The sequence below is a fragment of the Delphinus delphis genome, chromosome 7, assembly GCF_949987515.2.
Source record: "Delphinus delphis chromosome 7, mDelDel1.2, whole genome shotgun sequence".
NCBI classification, from domain to species: Eukaryota; Metazoa; Chordata; class Mammalia; order Artiodactyla; family Delphinidae; genus Delphinus; species Delphinus delphis.
The window spans coordinates 38,170,320-38,196,022 of NC_082689.1; the positions used below are offsets into that span (position 1 = coordinate 38,170,320).

At 38.2% G+C, this 25,703-nt stretch overlaps 1 protein-coding gene across 1 annotated transcript in view; it reads left to right on the forward strand.

Annotated features, from left to right (window-relative positions):
- Positions 1 to 25,703, forward strand: part of ANKRD44 (ankyrin repeat domain 44) — a 319,078-nt gene that overhangs the window by 234,962 nt on the left and 58,413 nt on the right. The window lies entirely within an intron of this gene.

Consider the following 25,703-nt stretch of genomic DNA (forward strand, 5'->3'; position numbering starts at 1 on the left):
TAGACCCTGTTGTGGACACAGTTTGTATTTTGAAGATAATTTGGTTGTATCAAATAAGCTTAGTATATATTTCCAGAGTCACACTTAGCACCCCAATATCCAGTAACAGTGTCATAAGATGACTTACAGGACCATTAGGCATATGGGTTTGTTATAGTCCCACATTTGCGGTTTAGGAAAAGAAATCGGCAAGGGTATAACAGCAGAATTTACTGGAATTTCTAAACCACCCCAAATTTCAAACCCATTAGTGATCAAGAAACACTTGATTTGGAGTCTGAAACTCCTTTCTTGGTGTAGGTTACCAGATGCAAACTCAAATGTCTACAGGCACAGGAATATAAAAAACAAGCGAAGTGAGCCCAGGTGTGGATAATAGGGAGTGGTGGGGACGGTGGCAAATAGGACATGTTCTGTCTGAGGGGAGAAACAGCTAGTCAGCTGCAGCTGATGGAGACCAGATGGTACTGCAGAGCCAGGTTTGCTAGAATTCCACTGTTTCAAGAGAAGCTACAAATCTAGACTTTTTGTGTGGAATTTCCTGCTTTGAAAACACTGGGTGGGTTAGAAAGAAAAATTGTGGGTTTGTGGCTGAATCCTGACTGCAGGCCATCATTTGCTGTCTTCTGAGCACCACCCTTGATTCAGCTTCACCAGGATACATGGGGTATCCCAAACTCACCAGCTCTGGTCCAATGATAGGTGCCACCTTCCTTACTGGACTCCAACTGTTTTCCTTGTTCTTTTAAAGGAGAAGCCCTACTTTTCAGAGTTATTTGAAGGTGTGTTTGGTGAAACACTTGCCCTTCATCAACTGCATAGTTTATTGAGAAAGGCACGAGGCAGAGAGCCCGCAAGCGATGGTGTGAGCGCCGACATAGAAATGACTCGATGCCCCAGTGAGGCCCTTTACCTTTGGCCTTGCTGCTGGTTTTTCAAATGGTTCCACTTAGGGTCTTTCTTACTATATTTGTTTTAACTATGAATGTGGGAAAATGTTCATAAAGATCACCCAGTTTGGAAATAAAAAGGTGATTATTCTGGTATTGATTTTTGTGACATTTATTGGTGAATTGTAAGTACCTTCATCATTTCTGCGGACTTCCAAGTCTGCTTTTCCTGAGGTTCTTGTGGATGATAAAGATTTCTTTGCTTGACCTTGGGGGTGGCATTTTTTTCTCTCTCCCGTTTTAATTCCATCATGGTTCCTCTTCCAGTTACTGTGGCTGCATAACAAATTACCCTCAAAGTTAGTGGCTTAAAACAACACTAATCACTTATTTGTTTCTGGTCAGGAATTCAGGTGTGGTTTAGCTGAGCAGTTCTAGTTAATACCCTATGAGATTACAGTGTCGGGGCTGGCATAATCTCAAAGGCTTCTTCTCTCATTTGTCAATCACGTGGGTAGGAAGAATCGAATTGCTGACGTTCCTTGGGCCTTTCTCTCCGTCTCTATGTGGTTCCTTTTTGCGGTTTTCTCTAGCATGGTGTTTTCAGAATAGCTGGATATCTTACCTGGTGGCTCGGGTTGCTAAAGGTATCTGCCCTGGGAGAGAGTGTGAGTGAGAGTGAGCAAGTAAAAGAAAGAGACCATATTACTTTCAACGATTTAGCCTTGAAGTTCACATTTCTGCGGCATCTGTTCATTGCCGCAGTCACAAAATCCAGAGGGGTGAAGTAGATGCCGCCTTCCAAGCGCAGGAGTATCAAAGAATTTGTGGACATATTTTTAAACCACCCAGTTCCATAGGAAGATGTAGGAAGCCAGTGAGGTCAGAGCCTTCTATAAACTGAATTTAAAGTAGAATCACAAGTGGCCAAGGGGCAATCTCTTATCTTACAGATGAACAAACCAAACCACAGGGGCATTTACTAGGTTGTCCAAAGTCATAGCTCTGGTCAGTAGAGGAAGTGGTACCATGAATCAGGATCCCTGATTTAAAAAAATATATATATATTTTTACCACATCATGCTGCCTTCCATTGCTGGTCAAAGCTCTACCACCATCCAAAGCTTTTCAACATAGGGCAAAATCTTGGTAGGACTTGGTTAAGATATGAGGCAGTAATCACTTCTTCCTTCTAACACCAGCAATGGAAGTTGATCTAGACCTATCACCTATCAGCAAATAGGATTTGTGTTTAGATCCCACAAAGAAAGGGGTGTGTGTGTGTGTGTGTGGGTGTGTGTATGTGTGTGTGTGTGAATCAGTGGCAGAGTGAAGGTTTACTACTGTAACTACCCGTATGAGCCTGCATTCCAAAGTTTACTTAAGACACAGCTGTCTTTAATTGGTTTTCTCTATGAAAACCATATGTCATCATTGGACATATGAACTCTTATTTCAAGGATTATTATAGTCTTGATAACTTGTGCTGTTTTAAAGTACTTTGGTGAGTTATCTTTAATCCCATAGTATAATAACTCTGATAAAGATTTACCCATAACACCTTTTTTTCTATGTAAATGATATATGGCACATTATTTTCCTTTTTCAGGAAAGCCCTTTCAGGGCCATTATTTCTGTTATCCAATGAAAAGGTTTTCTGTCTACAGAACGTTTCACAAGTGCTATATGAGAATGAAATTATGCCCTCGATTAGGTCAACACTGTGATTTACAAAGCAATAATGATTCTTGGAAATTATGTACATACTTGACATACAGCATTGTATAATGCTAAGGTGTACAGCATAGTGACTTGACTTACATATATTGTGAAATGAGTACCATAATAAATTTAGTTAATATCAATCATTTCATATAGATAAGAGAGAAAGAAGGAAGGAAGGAAGGAAGTAGAGAGAGAGAGAAAGGAAGAAAAAGATTTTTTCCTTGTGATGAAAATAAGGACTGCTTTTGAACAATAAGGGCTTTTTGAAGGGCATCTTTTCTAACTTTAACTTTCTCTCTCGACTAGGACCTCAGTGCACTCATGCTCCTTAAAACTCCCATTTCTTTGAGGACTAGGTGTTAGGAAAGCAAGCCACTTAACCAATATGCACTAGGAGGTACGTACCTAAGACTCACTACCACCATGCCAACCTTCTCCCTTATCTCATGACACAAACACCTCAGTCCTCCTAGGGGGTTATCTGTTTTACAAGTTGGTCCTGACTCTGTGTTAGATGCTAGAATTATGACAATGAAATACATGATTCTGGTAGCTCTGAATGGCTTACTTGAGCCTCTGAGCAAGAATTATTCAGGAAGACCTTTTTTTTTTTTTTTTTGGCCACACTGCACGGCATGCAGGATCTTTGTTCCCCGACCAGGACCAGGGATCAAACCTGTGCCCCCTGCAGTGAAAGCACAGAGTCCTAACCATTGGACCACCAGGAGATTCCAGGGAGACCTTTCTTTAAGTCACATTTCCTAGCCTATGTCTCTGGCCTGTGGAAGGTGTGGAGAGAGTAAATGAGTATTTATGGCCCCTGGGCCGGGGCCTTTGTGCTTTGGAGTAGGAGTAGGATTAAAAAAGATGGGTGGCATCAGAGACAGCTGATTTGTGAGGTTGGTAAAATTTGTCTTTTGCCTCTTTTCCCAGAGAGCAATTACTGTGATTATGCATATTATTAATTTTGATGCATATTTTATTTGACTCTTAGTGTGTGTTTACTTGGCATTCGTGGTTTACGGCTCCTGTCTGTGATCATAAGCTTAGAATTTGTAAACCATCCTTTGTGTTCAGTCCATTTTGCTATAATCAAAAGGGAACAGAAATTATTTAAGTTGTTTTCATTCTATTTCCCTTATATAAAGTACTATTGAATTCATTCAATGAGCAAAAAACTTCTAGAAAGTAGGGTGAACCCCTTAGCCTTGATAGAACAGGTTCAGAATTCTGCCACGTCTGGCTACTTAGGCCAGTGTTTTCAGCTGGGCTTGATCAAAGACGTACGTACCATGTGTGCAAGCAAAAATCTGCCCACAAGTGTATGCTGAGAGCTGTCATCAGTCATATTCAATTGGGATCAAAATATCAAAGTGGAACAGAGGAGACTTGGCTAATAAAGCATCTTGTGTCTGAATAAGACTTATGTTTGAGTGGAGGAAGGGAGTTGGCAAAGGAGAGCTCTGTGCCTCCCTTTTCCTTTATCTGGAATGCATTCTTACCGACTCTGGAGAGGAAAATCAGAGTCGTGCCCCTACTTGGAATTTGTGAGTTTATATGGGCACACTGTTTTTCTCTTACAACATTAAAAATTTGTCTGTGAAAGAAATATCTTTGTGGCTTTGTTACCGAAATGGAAAAATGTATGTGCCAGTATAATTACATAAATTATCTACGGAAATTTAGAGAGATTGTTTGAAAACTCTAGGCCTCTGATTAAATTCAGTCCAAGATTCTACCGTGCCAAATCGCTTGGAATTTGGCTGCTTCCTTGGGACCTTCTCTCCCTTTCACTGTTATGAGATAATTTGAACTTCAACTGGGAGAGTTTATGGGGGTGACAAACGCCCCTGTGTGTATATTCTAGGAATTTCTGGGATTCTCTGAAGACAGTTGTATCTTGGGCAACTGAACACTGAAATTATGCTGCTTTTTAAATGTGTCTTGTATTTATCATGGGGCTTTAGGAAACCGTTACCACCTGGCTTTGCATAAGATGTACTCACATTGGCAGTGTCTAATTTAGCTTCTCAAGACTGAGAAAGTAGAATATAGAAGAGGGGTTTAAAAAAAAAAGAAAAGGAGAGCTACTTAGCAGTCAGCTGAGGACACGATGAAAACCCAGTGAACTTGAACCCCAGCCCCAAACAAGTCTCTGATGGCTTTTCTCTGTCCCCAGAGGTTCTGCTAAGAGATGGAACTGGGGGTGAACATGACCTCCCAGTAGGCGGACTTCCAATGGGCAGTGGAAACTTCAACAATGCTAGTCTTGTTTTTTCTTCTAGTTAATTCAGTTGAAGAGAAACATAAAATCTTATAGAGAACTCTCATTAAGGGAGGGAGCAGAGGTGTGGGCACAGATACTTTGATGCTGTTGGCAGCCTCCTCACTGCTGTGAGTAAAAATATAAGCCCACAAGTTTTGAATCAGAATTTGGATGTGAGTCTATGTTCAGAACACTGGAGTAGACAATATTTTATGACAAAATGTTCCACTTATCTCTTTGTAATAGAGCAAAAAAGAAATTTTTTTGGCTTTACCATGAATGAATTTGGCAATTGATGAAAGAACCATTCAATACGTTGTATTAAAATAAACAATTTCAGTTTCACCTTCAGTTGAGTGCTCAGGACAGTGGAGCCATTGCCCCCACGTTTCAAAGTCAGGTACTAGTTCTCAACCCATGGCCCCCTTGCCCATTTAAGAGATCAGAGAGCAGATTTCTTTGGAGATAGTTCTGCTTCACGTCCCATCACCACTCCCCTGCCCTTATAGCGCGGGAGAAATCCTCATCCCAAGCCCAGTGAGAGAAGCTTCAAGGAGATCGCTTGGATATCTGATATGAATTCCACACACTTTAGGGGGCTGAGTGGACTGGCATGTGATGAATCTAAAGACTGAATGGCTCTGATTAGAGCTTGCTTGCTGGGAAGTTAAATAAAAAAGAGGGCTGTGGTTGAGAAATACTCTACCCCCACCAATGATAGGTCAAGAGTGTATGTTTCCCAATGTCCAAGTGTGAGCCAAGGGCCAGAGCTGCCCTGGAGTTCTCCTGGCTGCGACTCAAGAGGGCTGCCTGGAAGTATGGGGAGGTGTAGGATGCCTGGGGTTGGGGAGAGGGGAATGTGAGCTACCAGCAGAGAGGGGCAGTCACCCAGGGAAGTTGGGAAGTTGTTGGAGAACCTAAATAAGCATCCGAGAGACAGTTTTAAACATCTGACCCAGTCAGAGGATCACTGCCAGGAGGGTGCCAGTCAGTAAGACCATTGTCCCTGTACCCTTGGTGTCCTCCTTTTCCCTCTTCTCTTTAGTCCTGAGGGAGGCAGAGGCAGCCAAGAGGGGAAAGGAGGAGGAGAAGCCATAGTCTGGGAAAGAGAGAAGTCAGCCTTGTCTCCTTCCCCACTGGGGGAGGCGGAGAGGAGCTTCGGTGCTAAAAGGCATTCAGGGTTTGAATGTAATAACAGACATTAACAGACATTGTAATTACTGACATGAAGTTATGTAATGACAGACAATAACAGACATTGTAATTACTGACATGAAGTTATGTTTGTGACTAAAGTGCCTGGAGAACTTTTTGTTATTTGTTGGAGATTTTATCTGAGGTGGCAGGAAAAGAAGTAGTCTCATAAAGATTATACCAGGTATAGGAAAGGGAGAATAAAGTTATTGTTTGATTACACCCCATGACTCACTGGTTCAGGACAGAGTCACACATTTAGAGTCATTATTTTAGGAAAGATTAACACTCAGCTCTAAAGAAAAAAACAAACTTACCCTTTAAATACATGCGAATTTAAATATCAACTTTATAAGACATAGGTTCTAGTAATGCCAAGCACTTATCAGGTACCAGATTGTTGAAAAAATGAATCACACTTGTGAAGGGTAAAGCCTGACTTAGTGATAAAACTTAAATGCTAGTTTATAAGTATTATGGTGACTATCCTGTTAGGAAGGTATTTCATAGAATCCACAGGTGAGAGAGAAAATGAAAATGTACTGTTCTGTAGCTTGGCCTTTTCTGTAGATTTGATTACTTCCCAACACCAACTCCAAATTTTATTGCAACCTCTCCTTTATTTATTTTGTTTCAAGATCTAAAAAGCTGTACTGATGCATCAAATTGGTATGAAGACATCTACAAAATTAAAATTACACACACATACACATGTATACACACTTCCTGTAATTTCTTATAAATAGCTAGTCGGCACTAAGGGATTCAAAGAAGAGGAATCATTGCTCCTGATATGGGAGCTTTAAGGACTCAATGATGTAGCAGAAAGGAAGATTTCTTAGAGAATATAACTTAAACGTTAGCCTAAAAGAAGTTTATCTGGCCTTCCTTCCTTCCTTCCTTCCTTCCTCCTTCCCCTCCATCCCTCCCTCCTTCTCTCCCTTCCTTTCTTCTTTTCCTCCTACGCAATTACAGACCCATTAGGCAGGCCTGAGGAGGGTAGGAAGGCAGTCCAGCTGGGGCCCAAGGAAAAGGATATCAGGAAAGCAGCCCAATAAAGATTGGAACTTATTCAGGGAGAGTGTCCTAAATGTATATACACTAAACAACAGACTGTAGTATGTATGAAGCAAAAACTGATAGAACTGAGAAGATGGAGAAATCCACAAGTAGAGTTGGAGACTTTAGCACCTCTCTTTTAACAATTGATAGAACAACTAGATAGAAAATCATCAAGCGTATAGAAAAACTCAACAATACAATCAGCCAAGATGACCTAATCACCATTTATAGACTGTTCCACCCAGCAACAGAATGCATATTTTTTTCAAGTGCCCGTGATATCCTGAACCATAAACCAAACCTCAACAAAACTGAAAGAATTGGAATCATATAGAGTGTGTTCTCCCACCACAATGAAGTAAAACTAGAAATCGATAACAGAAAGATACCAGGAAAATCTCCAGTACTTGGAAATTAAACAACAGACTTCTAAATAATCCACGGGTCAAAGAGGACATCTCAAGGGAAATCCCCCAAACTACACTGAACTGAATGAAAATACAACAAATCAAAATTTGGGGACACATATTAGTGCTGAAAAAAATTGTAACACTAAATGCTTACATTAGAATAGAGGGAAAGTCTCAATTCAGTAAGTTTCTACCTCAAGAATCTAGAAGAAAGCAGAGCAAAATAAACTCAAGATAAGCAGAAAAAGGAAATAATAGAGATAGGAGCATAAATAAATAAAACAGAAAACAATGGAGAAAATCAATGAAACAATGACCTGGTTTTTTGAAAAATCAACAAATGAAGTAGGGTATATTACTACAGACCTTGCAGACATCAAAAAGATAATAAAGGAATATTGTGAATAACTCTACGCAAAGAAATTTGACAACTTAGGTGAAATGGACCAATTTATAAAACAACACAAACTACTACAATTTACCAATATGAAGTACTGATCGTTTGAATAGTGTATTTTAAAAGTTGAATTTTAAAACTTTCCCCAAAGAAATCTCTAGGTCTAGATGGTATCACTGGAGAATTCTACCACATATTTAAGGAGGAATTATCACCATTTCTACCCAATCTCTTCTGAAACATAGAAGAGGAGGGAACACTTTTTAATTCATATGTGAAGCTAATACCCTGATACTAAAAGCAAACAATGGTAGTACAAAAAAAGAAGTGTATGTATGTGTATATATATATATATATATATATATATATATATATATATATATATGCAAAAAAATCCTTAAATGTTAACAAATAGAATTCAGTAAGAATTATATACCATAACTGAGTGGGATTTATTACCAGGAAAGCCTATTTTGATATTTGAAAATCAATGTAATTCATCATATTAACAGGATAAAGAAGAAAAATCACATGACTGTGTCAAATGCTGTAGAAAAAATGTTTGACAAAATTCAACAGCCATTAACAATTTTCAAACTCTCAGAAAAAAAGGAAAGGAGGGGAACTTCAACTTGGTAAAGAGCATTTAACAACTTAATAAAGAACAGCTAACATTGTACTTAATGGTAAAAGACTAAATGTTTTCACCTGAAATCAGGAAGAAGGCAAGGATGTCTGCTTTCACTGCTCCTACTTGACATTGTGCTGGAAGTTCTAGCCAGGGCAATAGGGCAAGAAAAAGCAGTGAAAGGCATAAAGATCAGAAAGGAAAAAAAAAAAACAACTTTACCTCTTTGCAGCTGACGACTGTCTACATAGAAAATCCCAAGGAATCAAGAAAAAACAACTAGAAATTATAAATGATTTCAGCAAGGTCACAAGATGCAAGACAAACACACCAAAATCAATTGCATTTCAGTATACTAGAAATGAACATGTGGACATCAAATTAAAAACACAATATTATTTACAACTGCCCCCGCAAAAATGAAATATGGGATTATATGCTGAAAACTACAAAATGCTGATGAAAGAAATCAAAAAAGATATAAAATAATGGAGAGACCATGTTCATGGATTGGAAGACTCAGCATAATAAAGATGTCAGTTCTCCCCCAGTTAATCTGTAGGCTTAATGAAATTCCTATCAAAATAACAGCAAGGTTTTTTATAATAGAGGTAATATTTTTCTAAACTTTATATGGAATGGCAAAGGAACTAGAATAGCTAAAACAATTTTGAGAAAGAAAAAGTGGGAGAAATCAGTTTACCCAATTTCAAGACTTATAGCTACAGTAATCAAGATTGTCAGGTATTGGCAGTCTTAAGATACATAGATCAGTGGAACAGAATAGACAACCCAGTCATAGCCACACACAAATATGCCCAACTAATTTTGACAAAGGTGCAAAAGGCATCCAATAGAGGAAATGTAGAGTTTGCAACAAATGGTGCTGGAGCAGTTGGACAGCATAGGCAAACGACAATGAACCTTAATCTAAGTCTCACACCTTATATAAAAGTGAACTCAAAATGGATCACAGATGTAGAGGTAAAACATAAAACATAGGAAAAAATCTCCAGGATCTAAGACTAAGAGTCTTAATACCAACTAAAAGTCTTAATAGGCAAAGAGTTCTTAATACCAATTTTTTTAAAAATTGATAAATTGGACTCCATCAAAATTAAAAACTTTTGCTCTGTGAAAGACCCTGTTAAGAGAATGAAGAAGCAAGCTGAAGGCTGAAAGAAAATATTTGCAAACCACATGTCTGAGAAAGGACTAGTATCTAGAATATACAAAGAATTCTCAAAAGTCAACAGATAAACAAACCTATTAGAAAGTGAGCAAAAGGCACTAACAGACATTTCACTGAAGAAGATAAACAAGTGTCAGATAAGCACCTGAAAAGATGTTCAACATCATTAGCCATTAGAAAAATGGCTCCACTGCACAGCACAGCCCACTCGGTTGCACATTCAAGTTCCCCTGGAAGAAACTTCCAAATCTGTATCTCTAACCTCAATCCTCTCCAAGGTCCAGGCTCATCTGTCAAATGGCCTTATAGATACCCCCATCCAGAGGTCCTTCTGGAACCTGAGTGGGTCCTGAACTTTATGGCACCAAATTTCATGGAATTTTGACCAAAAATACAAGGTCAACAGACCCTCGGTCCTTGAAAGAATCAATCCCTCACGCAAAACAAAGCCCTAATTCTCTTTCAAAGCCTTTTCTCATGGGGGACAAGTTTAACAACCATGGCTATTTTTAATAAAGTCATAATAATGGACATTTATTGTAAGCATATTGGTCTAGAGCCTGTGCCTACATCATCTCATTTAATTCTCACAACAGCACTGTGAAATAACTCCTGTTTTTAATCCATGTTTCACACGTGAGTATCCTAAAGTACAAAGAAATGGAGTAACTTGCCCTGGGCCTTACAGTTGGTGTGATATAGAAGCAGGACTCGAATCCATGTTTATCTAACTCTAAATTCCAGGCTTTTAACCATATGCTCTACTGTCTGGAGGACTGGCGAACTCCAGACTTTAAAAGCTGTCTCGGAGGATCTGAATTCACATCAACCAAGAGAGTGATGTCCAAACAAGGTATCACTGAGATGAGCAGTGTTGCAGCTTTGTCAAAGGGAAGCGGGAGGACCTCAGACAGTACCAATATCGGTTATGTCTGTGTCATCCATTTCTCTGGAAAGCCTTGGGCAAGGCAGTCTGCATTTTCCTTTTGTGTCAGGAGAACAGAACTACCTTATAGCATTCCCTATCCTGTGATGGGTAGAAGCACCCTAGCTACAGTTCTGAAGTACGTGCCATTATTGGAAATCTGCAGTGCTGACCCCTGGACCTCACGTATTTTCATAAAAGCACTCTTCCTTGGGCCCAGCCTTCCTCCTGAAATCTCTGTTCAGTATGTTTGTAACAGCTGCTGTCAGCTTGGCCTCACTCTTCCTATGATAGCAGCTGCCAGGGATGACCCTTTCCAGCTGGGGGTGGAGTGGGTGGGAGTGAGGGGGAGGGACTTCCCAGCAAGATTGTTTCTCCAAAGACACTTTATTCTTGGCAGCCGCCAATGACTCCTGGCTTGTGAGGTCTAGACCGGGTCCCTCTGATAATCACTTCCCTTCTTGACCCTCATTCAGTAACAGAAAATGTAGAGGCCCGAGCATTTTTAAATCAGACTAAGTGCTCACATACACACCTGTGCCTCCAGGTCATGGGGTGATGATGCTCACAAAGAACAAAGAGCCCTTCTGAGATTCCAAAGAAGGGTAGAGGCCCAGCCATCTGTAACAGCTGAAAGGAATATTTAGAAAAAGTGAACCACTCAGCAATAACTAAGATTTATTTTCTCTTATGAGCAGATCCCTATAACCTAAGTGATAACATCACTGGATTTAAATTCTGTGGGCCATTCTGTACTTGGAAAAGTAGTTTTGTTAATGGTAAACAATAACATTCACTTGATCACTGGGAAGCCATTTAGTATAGAGTGACAACTTCATAGCATTTTTTCCCCCCAATTCAAGGGTTAAGCCAGCTGCTGCAGGTCATGTAGTCCTGTAGTATGCATTTAGTGAAAAAAGTCCACGTATTACTGAACCTGTGCAGTTCCAACTCATGTTGTTCAAGGGTCAACTGTATTGTTGGTCTGTTAGGATTTTGTATTTTTGTTATTTTTATCATTATCCAAAATAAAATGTGATCTTCCAGAAGAGTACAGGTGCTATGCTGTGAGAGTTCAGGGGAGGGCACATCCCATTCTGTGTTCAGTGGTTAATGAGAGATTACCCGACACTCGTCAACGCAGTGCATTTGCTGTGTTTGTCTCTCTAGATTTCTCGTCTCATCACCGCCACCCCCCCCTCCCCATCTGTGTGAATGTGGGATGGTAGCACCAAACCTGAAATGAGTTGAATGATGGAGAATGTGGGTAGATGTTTGGACTTGGTTAGACCAATTGACCAACATGTCATTTTCAGGATATCAGAAGTTTTCATGATGGTTTCTTTCCTTTTGATGATATTTGCATCATCCACTAAATAGAAAAGTTGTAACTGACATCGTACATTGGAGTAAAAGGAAAATGGATACTGTATCTCAAATTGTGCTCCTGAATCCCATTACCATCTGGGATCAGTCATTCATAAAAGATTAAACGTGAGGCAGGCACACATCTGAATATATGTGTGTCAGTCTCTCCCATCTGTTTTAATTTTGCTTAAAATAATAACAGCTTTCTTTACCCACTTAATTGAATCTGCGTTGATTCTTTTAATGTTCATTAGCCAGAGGTAGTCTGTGGTGTTTAGCTAGAGTTTCAGAATCCCACCAAGATTAGCTTTAATTGAATCAGTAGAAATTTTCTTTAAAGCTGTATATTTTAATGACTGAGCTAGAATCACTAAAATGTTAATTGATGCTTAGAGTGGGTAATTTATACTGTAATTTAAGATTAAAAATGGTATCTGAAGATACATTTATGTTGGTTTACACAGCTTTTGTGGGGACTGAGACCAGGTAAGCAAAATGCATTTCTGAAGCAGGGTACTTTTACTATCACATAGTTTTTGTAATTATTAAAAAAAAAAAAGTGTATTCAAATCTAGTATTTCCTTTTTTCTCTTTTTCTGCAGTTTTTAATCATATTACCATGTCCCTCAGATTTTACATCCCTCTCCAACCTACCCCTGCCTCTCAAATAAAACCTCCCTTGTCCTAGGCAAATAAATTTCACCTTGTGCTGAGGCAGAAAGTAAATTAACACAATGATAATATAATTTAGGGTAAACTAAGAATATCATCTAGAAGAGAATTAAACTTAAGAATTGCTCTCAGAAGTCACCATGGAAACATGAGGGCAATGTTACTGTTTTGCCTGGTAATACACAAAGAACTGGATGTGCTCAGCAAGTGGAATTGATCAAATGTAACACCCATGACCCTGAATATTTTACAGGGTTGACTACTTGTCACCATTTCAATATGTCTGTCACTTAAAGCAATCAAATGTTTTGCAGTGCAGAACTTCAACTGAATTAGCTCTCAGATGAGTATTTTTGTTGATAGATAGGTGGATAATGGATAGGGGACTGAATGCATTTTAAATAGTATGAAATCCAGGAGACCTGCTGCCTTTTTGTTTTAGATGCCAACTTATAGTGGTGATTAAGCCCCAGAGTTATATAAAGACTCTCTAATAATCAAAGCCTTTGTAGATAAGCATTCACATTTTATCAATGAACTAATAATACCCTGGGAGGTAAAATAATTAAGCAGACTGACAAAATCTAGGCTACTTTAATTTTCATTAAAATTGTCGATTATCTCTTTTCATCTTGTATGGTATCCCTTCTCTGTTTAAAAGGTTTTAATTTGCAGAACACAGCAATAAACAATTAAATGCTGGGGGAAAAAAAAAAAGATTCACAGTCTAAATGTAGAGAGAGCATCTCTCTGAATCCCCCAGTTCAACTCTAGTGCTTTTTTCTGTTAACTTTAAGCCACATTGATTTAAATATTTGGTGACTTTGGAGACCTGCAGTGTCAAGGATGAGATGAAGGAGTAGATAGTTATTAGTATATGCATAACTACAATCCCAAGACATTTTTCCAGATAGTACTTAAAAAGATAACATTCTTTACTGTTGAACGAAAAATTGGACTATCACCTGCAGTGGCACCATCTGGTGGTTTCATTTTCAATTCACTGCATGTTTATTGAGAACATATACTATACCGGCTACTGCTCACTATAAAGTGGACCCAGCTCCATCCCAATGGACTCAGCATATGTTGTGAACTGCCAAAAATGCAGGCAATAAATGAAAGAACTTTTCTGTTGGAAGTATGTGGTTTCTATAAGATTCTTTGTTTTATCTCAACCCTCAACATGTTTCATTTCATTTAGATAAAGATATCACAAAAAACTTTAGATAAAAGCAAACAGAACTGTTATGTGGTTAGATCACTGTAGACAAGATTCAGAATAATATAAAGGGCTTGGGGTTAAAGATCTATTCTTTTTTTAATGTTATCTACAGTTCTTATGTTGCTTAAGGTAGATTTTTTTAGGCTGAATATTTTTTAGACTGAAAACGTCCATTCAAAAGTACTGACAATCCTAAACAAAATGTTGGCAAATTAAATGCAACAATGTACGGAATAAGAGAAGACCTGCATCGTAATTGAGATAATTGAGTGGGAGTATTCTAGGGATACAAATGTAGTTTAGCATTAGAAAATCAATCAAGGCAATTTACCACATTAACAGAAAAAGAAGAAAAACATCAGATAAACATCTCCATCAATGTAGCAAAAATATTTGGTAAAACTCAGTGTCCATTTATGATTTTTAAAAGTCTTAGCAAACTAGGAATGGAAAGGAACTTCATTAATCTGATAAAGATTATCTGCAAAATGTCTATGGCACACATCATACTTAAGAGTGAAATATTGAAAGGTTTTTTTCCTTACAGTGGGAAACAGACAAATATGCCTGTTGTCACCCCTTCTATTCAACATTGGACTGGGAGTCCAAGCTGGTGAAATAAGGGAAGAAAAGGAATTAAGTGTGGTAGACAGAATGGCCCTCAAGTGATGTTCACGCCCTCATTCTTGATACCTTTGAATATGTTACCTTACGTGGTAAAAGGGTCTTTGCAAATGTAATTAAGTTACAGATATTAAGATAGGTGGCAGGTCAATTGCATATGCCTATAGAGAGAAATGAATCTTTTCTTCTACCTCACACCACATACAAAACTCAATTCAAGATGGATTGAAGGACTTCCGTGGTGGCACAGTGGTTAAGGATCCGCCTGCCAATGCAGGGGACACAGGTTTGAACCCTGGTCCAGGAAGATCCCACATGCCGTGGAGCAACTAAGACCGTGCACCACAGCTACTAAGCCAGTGCTCTAGAGCCCACGAACCACAACTACTGAGCCCACGTGCCACAACTACTGAAGCCTGTGTGCCTAGAGCCTGTGTTCTGCAACAAGAGAAGCCGACGCAATGAGAAGCCCGTGCACCGCAATGAAGAGTAGGCCCTGCTCACTGCAACTAGAGAAAGCCTGCGTGCAGCAGCAAAAACCCAACACAGCCAAAGATAAAAATAAATAAATTTATAAACAACAACAAAAAAAGATGGATTGATAAGGGTATAAGGTCAACATACAAAAAGCAATTATATTTCTATATACCAGCAACAAAACAAATAGGATATACACATTTTTAAAGATATCATTTACAAAAATATTTTAATTTGCATCAGCATCTAAAATGTTATGTAAATTATCTTTCTATAAAAACTATAAAACTTTATTAAGAAAAATTAAAGATGACCTAAATAAATGCCCTTATCTTACCATGTATAAGGTTAATATGTTAAAAATCAATTGCTTTTCTATATCCTAGTAACAACAAACAGAAAATGAAATTTTAAAAAGATACTACTTTAACAATTACAATTTTCAGTAGCATAAATATATTAAATGCCCATACCATAAAATTTACTATACTTCAAAAAAATTAACTGTACTTCAGTAAATGGAAAAATATATTCTTTCCATTGATTAAGACTCAATGTTGTAAAGATAACAACTCTCCCCAAACTGACACAGACTCATCAGACTCCCTCTAGGGCTTTGTACATGTGTGTAAATTGAAAAGCTGATTTAAAATTTTATATGGAAGTGCAAAGGGCAAAGATTATACAAGGCAGTCTTGAAAAAAGAAAAACCTGGGGTCTTACACTTTCAGATATCAAAATCTGTTATGAAGCTATAGTAATGAAAATAGCATGGCTTTGGAGTGAAGATAGGTAACTTACAATGGGACAGAATGGAGAGTTGAAAAATAGATCCACACATATAGTATCCTGATTTATGATAAATGTGGCAAAAGGGTCTTTTCACTAAATTTTAATTGAATATGCATATGGGGAAAATGAATTTTTTTATCATCTACAAAACAATTCAAGATGAATTGCAAATCTAGATGTGAAAGTTACAATAATAAAGCTTTTAGAAGAAAACATAGGAGAACTTCTTCATGACTCAGAGGAAAAGATTTCTTAAATAAGACACAAAACTAATAAACCACAAGGAAAAATTGTATATGTTGGAATATATTAACATTAAAATTTTGTTCATTAAAGGACACCACTAAGAGAGTGTAAAGGCAACCTTCAGAGTGCAATATGAAAAAGGTCTTGTATTCAGAATGTGTACAGAACTCTTATAGAATATATAAAGAAGCCTTAAAAACCATTAAGAAAACAATAGGAAACCCAATAGAAAAATGGGCAAAAGGTGTGAACAGGCACTTCAGAAAAGAGGATATCCAATAAATACATTAAAAGTTGTTCAACTCTATTAGTCATTAGGGAAACATAAATTAGTGTTCTATTGTATTAGTGTGATATAACAAATTACCACAAATTTAGTGGCTTAAAACAACACAAATTTATTACTTTACAGTTCTGTAGGTTAGAAGTCCAACACAGACCTGACTGCACTAAAAGTGTCAGTAGCACTGCATTCCCTTCTGGAGGCCCTAGGGAAGAACTCACTTCCCTCCCTTTTCAACTTCTAGAGGCTGCCCTCATTCCTTGGGTCTACCCCCTTCCTCCATTTTTAAAACCAGCAATGTTGTATCTCTCTGACCCTTCTTCCATCGTCATATCTGTCTGTGTCCACAGCTGAAAAAGGTTCTCCACTTTAAAAGACTTGCATGATTAGGTTAGGCTCACCCAAATAATTCACAATCATCTCTCAATTTCAAGGTCCATAACGTTAATCACATCTGTGTATTCTCTTTTGTCATGTAAGGTAGTATAGTCACATGTTCTGGGAATTAGAACATGGACATCTTCTGTCTACAATATGCTTACAACTTCACACCCACCAAAATGAGCAAGGAAAAAGAAAATACCAAGTATTGGTAAGGATGTGGAACAAGTATCACACTCATACAGTTGTTAAGAGAAAAACCACTTTGTCTTAAAAAGCCCTTTTGTTCACCCTTCATTTTTAAAGAGATTTTCACTGGTTATAGAATGCTGTATTGACAACTTTTTTTATTTCAGTACCTTCCTAGTGTCACTCCATGGTTCGGGCTCACAAAATTTCTGATGAGAAATCTGCTATAATTCTTTGTTTCTCTGGATGTAATCTTTCTTTTTTTCTCTGGTTGCCTTCAAAATTTTCTCTTACCTATAGGTTTCAGCAGTTTGACTAGCAAAGCAGTGTGTTTCCCCTGCTTTGATATTTAAACTGCTTGAAATTCTCTGGAATTCTCTGCATTTTTTGATCTATGGTTTTTTGGGGGGTTTTGATCTATGGTTTTTTGGGGGGTTGTTTGTTTTTCAGTTTTGGAAAATTCTTCAAGTATTTTGCTGGCTCATTCTTGTTTCATCTTCTGGGACTCCAGTTCCATGTATGTTAGACTGTTTGATAGCTGTTGATACTTTGTTATTTTTCTCTTTCACTCTTTTTTTTTTCCCCTCTATTTCAAATGTTTGGATCATTCAGATTGACCTATCTTCAAGTTCACTGATTCTTTCTTCCATGGTATGTATTTAGTCTGCTGATGAACCTGTAGAAGGAATTCTTCATCTCTGATATCATGACTCTTTGTCTAGTATTTCCATTTAATTCTTTCTATAATTTTCATCTATCTGCTGAAATTCCACATTTATTCATACATATTTTCTACCTCTTCCACTGAATTCTTTAACATTAGTTAACTTAGGTATTTTAAAGTCCATTTTATTTTAAAGTTAACTTAGGTATTTAAAAATAGGTTGAGGGGGTGTTCTTGCCTTTTGTATCTCTCATAATTTTTGAGTGAATGATCAGTGTTTTGTGTGGAAGAACAGTAGAGACTGAGGTAAATAATAATCACAGCTGGAAGTGGATAGGCCTCTTCTTCTCAGTGTTCGTGTGGGCATGCATCAATCTATTCAGGAACTGAGCTGGGTTTGAGTTTTGTTGTTGGCATGGTTATCTTCAGTACACCAGAGACCTAAAATTCCTCTGGAACAAGCCATTGCTACATTGAGCTTAAAGTGGAAGCTGAGCTGCCAAAAAGTTTTTCTCAGTATTTCTTCTTCACTCTCACCTTTCAGCAGTCCCTGCATCCCTGTTCCACGGGAGTGGTCCTTTTCCATGCTGTTACTTCTGCAGTAGATTGCTTTTTTTTTTTTTTTGACCATGCTGCGGCTTGCAGGATCTTAGTTCCCCAACCAGGGATCAAACCCAGGCCCCCTGAAGTGGAAGCGCAGAGTCCTAACCACTGGACCACCAGGGAATTCCCAGCATTCCTACTCTTCTACCCTTTGATAGACAAATACAGCACTGTATCTATGGTGGTTCTTGAGTAAGAGAGAGGTTCCTGCCACCCCCTGAGTGATAGCAGAACTCTGCTTTTTGTAGATATAACATATAGGCCTAAAAGGATTTTCTGCCGCCCTCAGGGGCAGAGGATTTTTGCTTCTGCCCCTCTTCAGAGGAAGACTGATTTTGCTTTTACCCCTCCACCAGAACTAGTGGAATATTGTCTGGGTCCTAGGGATGAAAGAGTTGTCGCCCCATCCTGCTGGCCTAAGACTTTTACTCTGTATGAGAGAAGAATCCAGGGAAACAGGCAGCGTTTCCTGTTTATCTTGCAGTGGCAGCCAATTACCTCCTCCATACCTCCTCCACCAAGGAGGGTTCTCCTTGGTCTCCCATTCTGCCCCCAGTCTTGATAATGAGCACCCAGGGGAGACCTATGGTAAAGAAATTTCAGGTTGAGTGCAAACTCCCCTTTTGTCTTCTGATATTCCCAGCTATTCTAAAAGACAGCTTGGCCTTTAAGAATTCATTAGAAATTTGAGTTGATTTCTTTTTTCCTGCTTTTTTATGGACGTCACTACTTTCACACATGCTGTGCCATAGGTGAGACAGTTCATTGTGTCCCTTTTCTCCTTGGATGGGCTTATTACTCTTCTGAATTAATTTACTTAGTTGCCTTGTGACCTCAACTCTCTGATGAGCTCAAGAAAAGTGATGATTGTGTAGACTATCTTTTTTCTCATTGTTAGGGTAGGAGCAGTGTGCTCTTGTAGCTTTCAAAATCCTAAGTGAAAGCAGAATGATGAAACCCTTTAGAAAACTGGCAATGTAAATTAAAGCTAAAACTATGCATGCCCCCTGACCCAACAATTCTACACATAGGTATACACCCAACAAGAATGTCTAAATCTGACTACCATAAGACATGCAAAGAATGTTCAGGAAGTACTATTCATAACAACCCCAAACTGGAAATTACCCAGTGCTCTTCCACAGTAGAATGGTAAAGTATATCGTGGTGTAGTTAAAGTGAGATACTATAAAGCAAGCAGAGAATGAGTGATTTACAGCTACACATTGCAACATGGGTTAATCTCACGTACATAATGGTGAGCAAAAGAAGCCAGATACAAAAGAATACATGCTTTTTGATACCCTTTAAAAAGAGCTCAAAAATGAGCCAAGCTAATCTATGTTGTTAGAGGTCAGGATAGTGTTTACTCATGGAAGGGATTAATGATTGCAAGGGGGGGCATGAGAAGGACTTTGAATCATTAGTAATGTTGTGTATCTTGATCTGTGTGCTGCTTGCATAGAATTCTTGATACTGGAATGATTCTGCTGGGTCAAGGTATTATGTTTCAGTTAAACTGAAAATTAATGTCCTAGAAGGGAACGTATTACTACCTGCTGACATCTGAGCTCCGAGACAGCAAAAACTTGAGAGAATGAGAAAAAGGACATAAATTTTGCTCTGTGGGGGAGACTTGCGCAGCTAGAGGCCAACGTAAGAGCATCGAGAGGATGAGGGAGTACTGGTCCAAAGTATTAGTCCAGTTTTTCCATGTCTACCTCAGGTTGATGTCACCCGGACCCATATCTTTTCCATATTCTGTGACCTCAAAACATCTGTCACCATAGTATCTGTACAGAAGGCATTCTGTAAGTGATGCTTTAACCACAAAGTTACTAGGACTATTATTTTAAAAGAGCTCTGGGAATATCCATATGGCCCTGTAGTCATGAGGAAATTGTTATAAATCAAACAAGAATTCCCCATTGTTTTGGGGTTTTCTTTTTGAATTTTATTTTATTTATTTTTTTAATACAGCAGGTTCTTATTAGTTATCCATTTTATAAATATTAGTGTATATATGTCAATCCCAATCTCCCAATTCATCCCACCACCACCCCTGCCCGTGGCTTTTCCCCTTTTGTGTCCATATGTTTGTTCTCTACATCTGTGTCTCTGTTTCTGCCTTGCAAACCAGTTCTTCTGTACCATTTTTCTAGATTCTACATATATGCATTAATGTACGATATTTGTTTTTCTCTTTCTGAGTTACTTCACTCTGTATGACAGTCTCTGGGTCCCACCACGTCTCTACAAATGACCTAATTTCATTCCTTTTTATGGCTGAGTAATATTCCATTGTATATATGTACCACATCTTCTTTATCCATTCGTCTGTTGATGGGCATTTAGGTTGCTTCCATGACCTGGCTATTGTAAATAGTAGTGCAGTGAACATTGGGGTACATGTATCTTTTTGAATTATGGTTTTCTCTGGGCATATGCCCAAGAATTCCCCATTGTTAACACCATGGAACTAGAAATAGCTAGTTAGGACAGGATCGCTTACCTGCTTCCAGGATCATTGTGGGCATAATTTATTGCTCATTTATTGACTTATATCAAGAAAGCCTCATTAACTGAGTGGTAGGCACAGGTATTTCCTTCAGTTTGTATTGATACTTACACAGGAATTTCATTATCTTTTGCTTAACTATCTAGACTTTAATTTTAAGAGGATGTATTTGTCTTCAGTGGTAATACCTATTAATGTTTGATGTGGCTCTGCCTTTGAACCTTAAATGTTGTTGACTTTTTTTTTTTGAGGTCAGATTGTCAATTCTTGCTTTGATATGCATAAATTCGGTCATTTGAGTTTTCTTAGGATGATAGCAAAACAAATACTTTCTCTCAATTCTCAAATGACCGTGAAATTTAGGTAAATCTGTGTTCTATATTGCAGAATTTTTTGGTGCTTTGCTTAGGCCACCATCAGACACCTTATATCATCAGTGTATCAAATTATTTCATTGAATGCATACATTGCATACAACTTGGGACACTGAGCTAAAACATAATTATACTTCAGATCCTTTTCAAGGTTTGAGCCTCGTATCTTCAGTATGTCCTATAATTGGCCTGGTTGTGACTCTTTTCTATTTTCTTTCATCCTTTCCTTCTCACTATCCGTTGCCAGAATATAAGGGTATGTGTACTGTGGAAGATAGAATTTGAGAGGTCCTTTGATAAACTAGTTCTTGAGTAACATGTTAACATGTTACCCACTAAACAACATGTTATACAGTCAGCTCTATAAATAGGTAATACTGGGTGAGATTTTCATCTGATTTGATCTAGTATCAATGGTTATTTACCCTTTTTCAGCATAAGTACTCATGTCAATATTTAAAGGATAGTAGTGGAGGTAGAATTGGATTATAGTTAGGGAATGGAATAGAAAGGCAGAGGGGTATAATTACCCTATTCCAGGTTGTTTTCTGATTATAAAACTAATATGTGCTTAATTGTAGAAAATTTGGAAACATCATAGAAATATAAAAAGAAACTTGAAATCCCCTATAATCCCACCATCCAGAGATAACCCCTGTTTAAATTTTGGTCTGTTTTCTTCCAGTCTTCTTTCCCATGTGTATGCAGATGTGTGTGTGTGTGTGTGTTTGTGATGTTTTAACTCTCTCAAGGTCTTCAGAACAACAATAACAATAAAACAGGAAATCATTTTAAAAAAGGAATTGATTTAAATTCTTACTCAGGAGTGGGGCAGTCATGCATCAGTTTCATTTAAACTTCGGCAAAGGAATATTTTATTTGGAACTTGGCTAAAGGAGACAAATTGGGTCCATCTGGTTTTAATCCCCCCTTTACCAGCTGAGACGAGCAGCTCACCTTCTCCCCAGTCTTCTCTTCCCATGTTGTTTGGCAGAGCTGTACACTCTCTGGCATGATTACCAAAACAAATGAATGCTTCTTAAGTCTGCTTGTAATTAATAACTCCCAACAGAACATGAGTCTTCCGTAGGCTTGGAATCTTGCCTAATTTTCTCTAAGATAAGTAATTAGATGCTGAGGGCTGATAAGGCTCTTTCCTCTGAGCATCTGCCAGACAGCCGTTATCTGTAATGTGGGTAAGATGATTAAAGTCTGAAAATAGCTGGAGGTTTTCTCCTGTGTCACAACTGAAGATATTTATTTGTACTCCATCCTCCAAGCCCAACACAGCCCCAAAGGAGAAAAGATTTAAAATGGATTTTTAAAAGGCTATACCTAAAGTCTTTTAGATGGTTTAGTTAGCCTCTGTTTTCTATTTTCTTCTTCATTCAACTCACACATTTTCTGTGCAAATTAAATGTGAAGGATGGGTTTCTCACTAGTTATGAACACTATCAAGTTAATGATTACACTTTCTCTGGAACTTGGTCTATATGCCAGTGGATTCAAGTTTACTAAACTCCTTTATAAGAATCTACTAGGGCACTCCCATCATAGGACTTCTATTTAGAAACTTGTCTTCCTATTAGGAAGTTCTAAGTCAGATCTCTATACTTCTTGGATGGTAACACTTTCCAAAGGTTCAATGGGAATACTTTTCTTTTACCTGCTTTTATTTCATTCCCTTACAGCAGGCTTTCTCAACCTTGGGACTGTTGACATATTGAACAGGATGATGACTGTTTGTTGTGTGGCCTATCCTGTGCATTGTAGGATGCCTTGTAGCATCCCTGGCTTCTCCTCACTCAACGCCAGTAGGAACCAATGCCCCCTCTAATTTTCGACAGTCAGAAACGTCCCCAGACATCGCTAGATGTCTGTTAGAGGTTATAATCAGCCTTGTTGAGAACATCTGGCCTACAGAACAGTATTCATGTGTCAGTGGTCACAGTAAGTTAAAGTAGATCTTTATTTATCCATGAGCTATAGCTGGGATTTCAAGCTAGTACTAGGAAGGGATGAATGCATCTCTTCAGCAAAGTTACTGTTAAATAATTCAGAAGGCACATGTGGAGAGCAGTTGACTGAACACATATCCTGATTTAAACAAGCTGGTACCTCCTAGTAGCTGGATTTGGTAGAAGCTTACAGTTTTGAGAAGCTTGGGTCCTACTGTTTATGAGTCATCAGCACTTTACAGATACAAAAGGGAGGCATATGAATAATTCCACACATTGAAGTGCTCATCCCAGGGGCTCAGATCTGCTTCTGAGAGGGCTGTGCTCTCACAGAGCCCAAGCACAGCTAGGAATAACCGTGGTTTATTTATACGACTTTCTGTAGGCAAGAACTTTCAAAAAATAACCTGGTGGTTTGCCAACAGAAGGAGGCTCAAATTTAATTGGCCCAAAGTAACTAATTATTTGTGGAGAAAGGTTTTAATTGCAACAAAGGGTATTGTGAATTGGGAATGAGGGAGAAAGAGGATGCTTTGTTATTGGTGGTCAAGGTGTGTCCTGGCCAAGATCCAGAGAAAGGCCATTGGATTAGTTTAGAAGGGAGAATAATGTATGTTAAAAAGGAAAACATGCTCCAGGAATCTTCTTTCTTCCTTGATTAAAATCACTGCTAAGGTCAAATTCTTAAGGTAGGAATTCGGAAGAGCATCTGGTTATCCTAAGGTGTATATAAAGCAAGAACATTTGAAGCATAGCTGACAAGAAAATATAAAAGTTAGAGAGGGCAGACAGCAGAAGCAAGAAGAACTACAATCCTGCAGCCTGTGGAACAAAAACCACATTCACAGAAAGATAGACAAGATGAAAAGGCAGAGGGCTATGGACCAGGTGAAGGAACAAGATAAAACCCCAGAAAAACAACGAAATGAAGTGGAGAGAGGCAACCTTCCAGAAAAACAATTCAGAATAATGATAGTGAAGATGATCCAGGACCTCGGAAAAAGAATGGAGGGAAAGATCGAGAAGATGCAAGAAATGTTTAACAAAGACCTAGAAGAATTAAAGAACAAACAAACAGATATGAACAATACAATAACTGAAATGAAAACTACATTAGAAGGAATCAATAGCAGAATAACTGAGGCAGAAGAACGGATAAGTGACCTGGAAGACAGAATGGTGAAATTCACTGCTGAGGAACAGAATAAAGAATGAAAAGAAATGAAGACAGCCTAAGAGACCTCTGGGACAAAATTAAATGAAACAATATTCACATTATAGGGGTCCCAGAAGGAGAAGAGAGAGAGAAAGGACCAGAGAAAATGTTTGAAGAGATTATAGTCGAAAACTTCCCTAACATGGGAAAGGAAATAGCCACCCAAGTCCAGGAAGTGCAGAGAGTCCCATACAGGATAAACCCAAGGAGAAACATGCCAAGACACATAGTAATCAAACTGGCAAAAATTAAAGACAAAGAAAAATTATTGAAGGCAGCAAGGGAAGAACGACAAATAACACACAAGGGAACTCCCATAAGCTTAACAGTTGATTTCTCAGCAGAAATTCTACAAGCCAGAAGGGAGTGGCATGATATACTTAAAGTGATGAAAGGGAAGAACCTACACCCAAATTACTCTACCCAGCAAAGATCTCATTCAGATTCGATGGAGAAATCAAAAGCTTTACAGACAAGCAAAAGCTAAGAGAATTCAGCACCACCAAACCAGCTCTACAACAAATGCTAAAGGCACTTCTGTAAGTGGGAAACACAAGAGAAGAAAAGGACCTCCAAAAACAAACCCAAAACAATTAAGAAAATGGTCATAGGAACATATATATCAATAATTACCTTAAACGTGAATGGATTAAATGCTCCAACCAAAAGACACAGGCATGCTGAATGGATACAAAAACCCATATATAAAAAGACCCATATATATGCTGTCTACAAGAGACCCACTTCACACCTAGGGACACATACAGACTGAAAGTGAGGGGATGGAAAAAGATATTCCATGCAAATGGAAATCAAAAGAAAGCTGGAGTAGCAATACTCATATCATATAAAATAGACTTTAAAATAAAGAATGTTACAAGAGACCAGGAAGGACACTACATAATGATTAGGGGATCAATCCAAGAAGAAGATATAACAATTATAAATATATATGCACCCAAAATAGGAGCACCTCAATACATAAGGCAACTGCTAACAGCTACAAAAGAGGAAATCGACAGTAACACAGTAATAGTGGGGGACTTTAACACCTCACTTACACCAATGGACATATCATCCAAAATGAAAATAAACAAGGAAACAGAAGCTTTAAATGACACAATAGACCAGATAGATTTAATTGATATTTATAAGACATTCCACCCAAAAACAGCAGATTACACTTTCTTTTCAAGTGTGCACAGAACATTCTCCAGAATAGATCACATCTTGGGTCACAAATCAAGCCTCAGTAAATTTAAGAAAATTGAAATCATATCAAGCATCTTTTCTGACCACAACACTATGAGATTAGAAATGAATTACAGGAAAAGAAAACATCAAAAGCACAAACACATGGAGGCTAAACAATACATTACTAAATAACCAAGAGATCACTGAAGAAATCAAAGAGGAAATCAAAA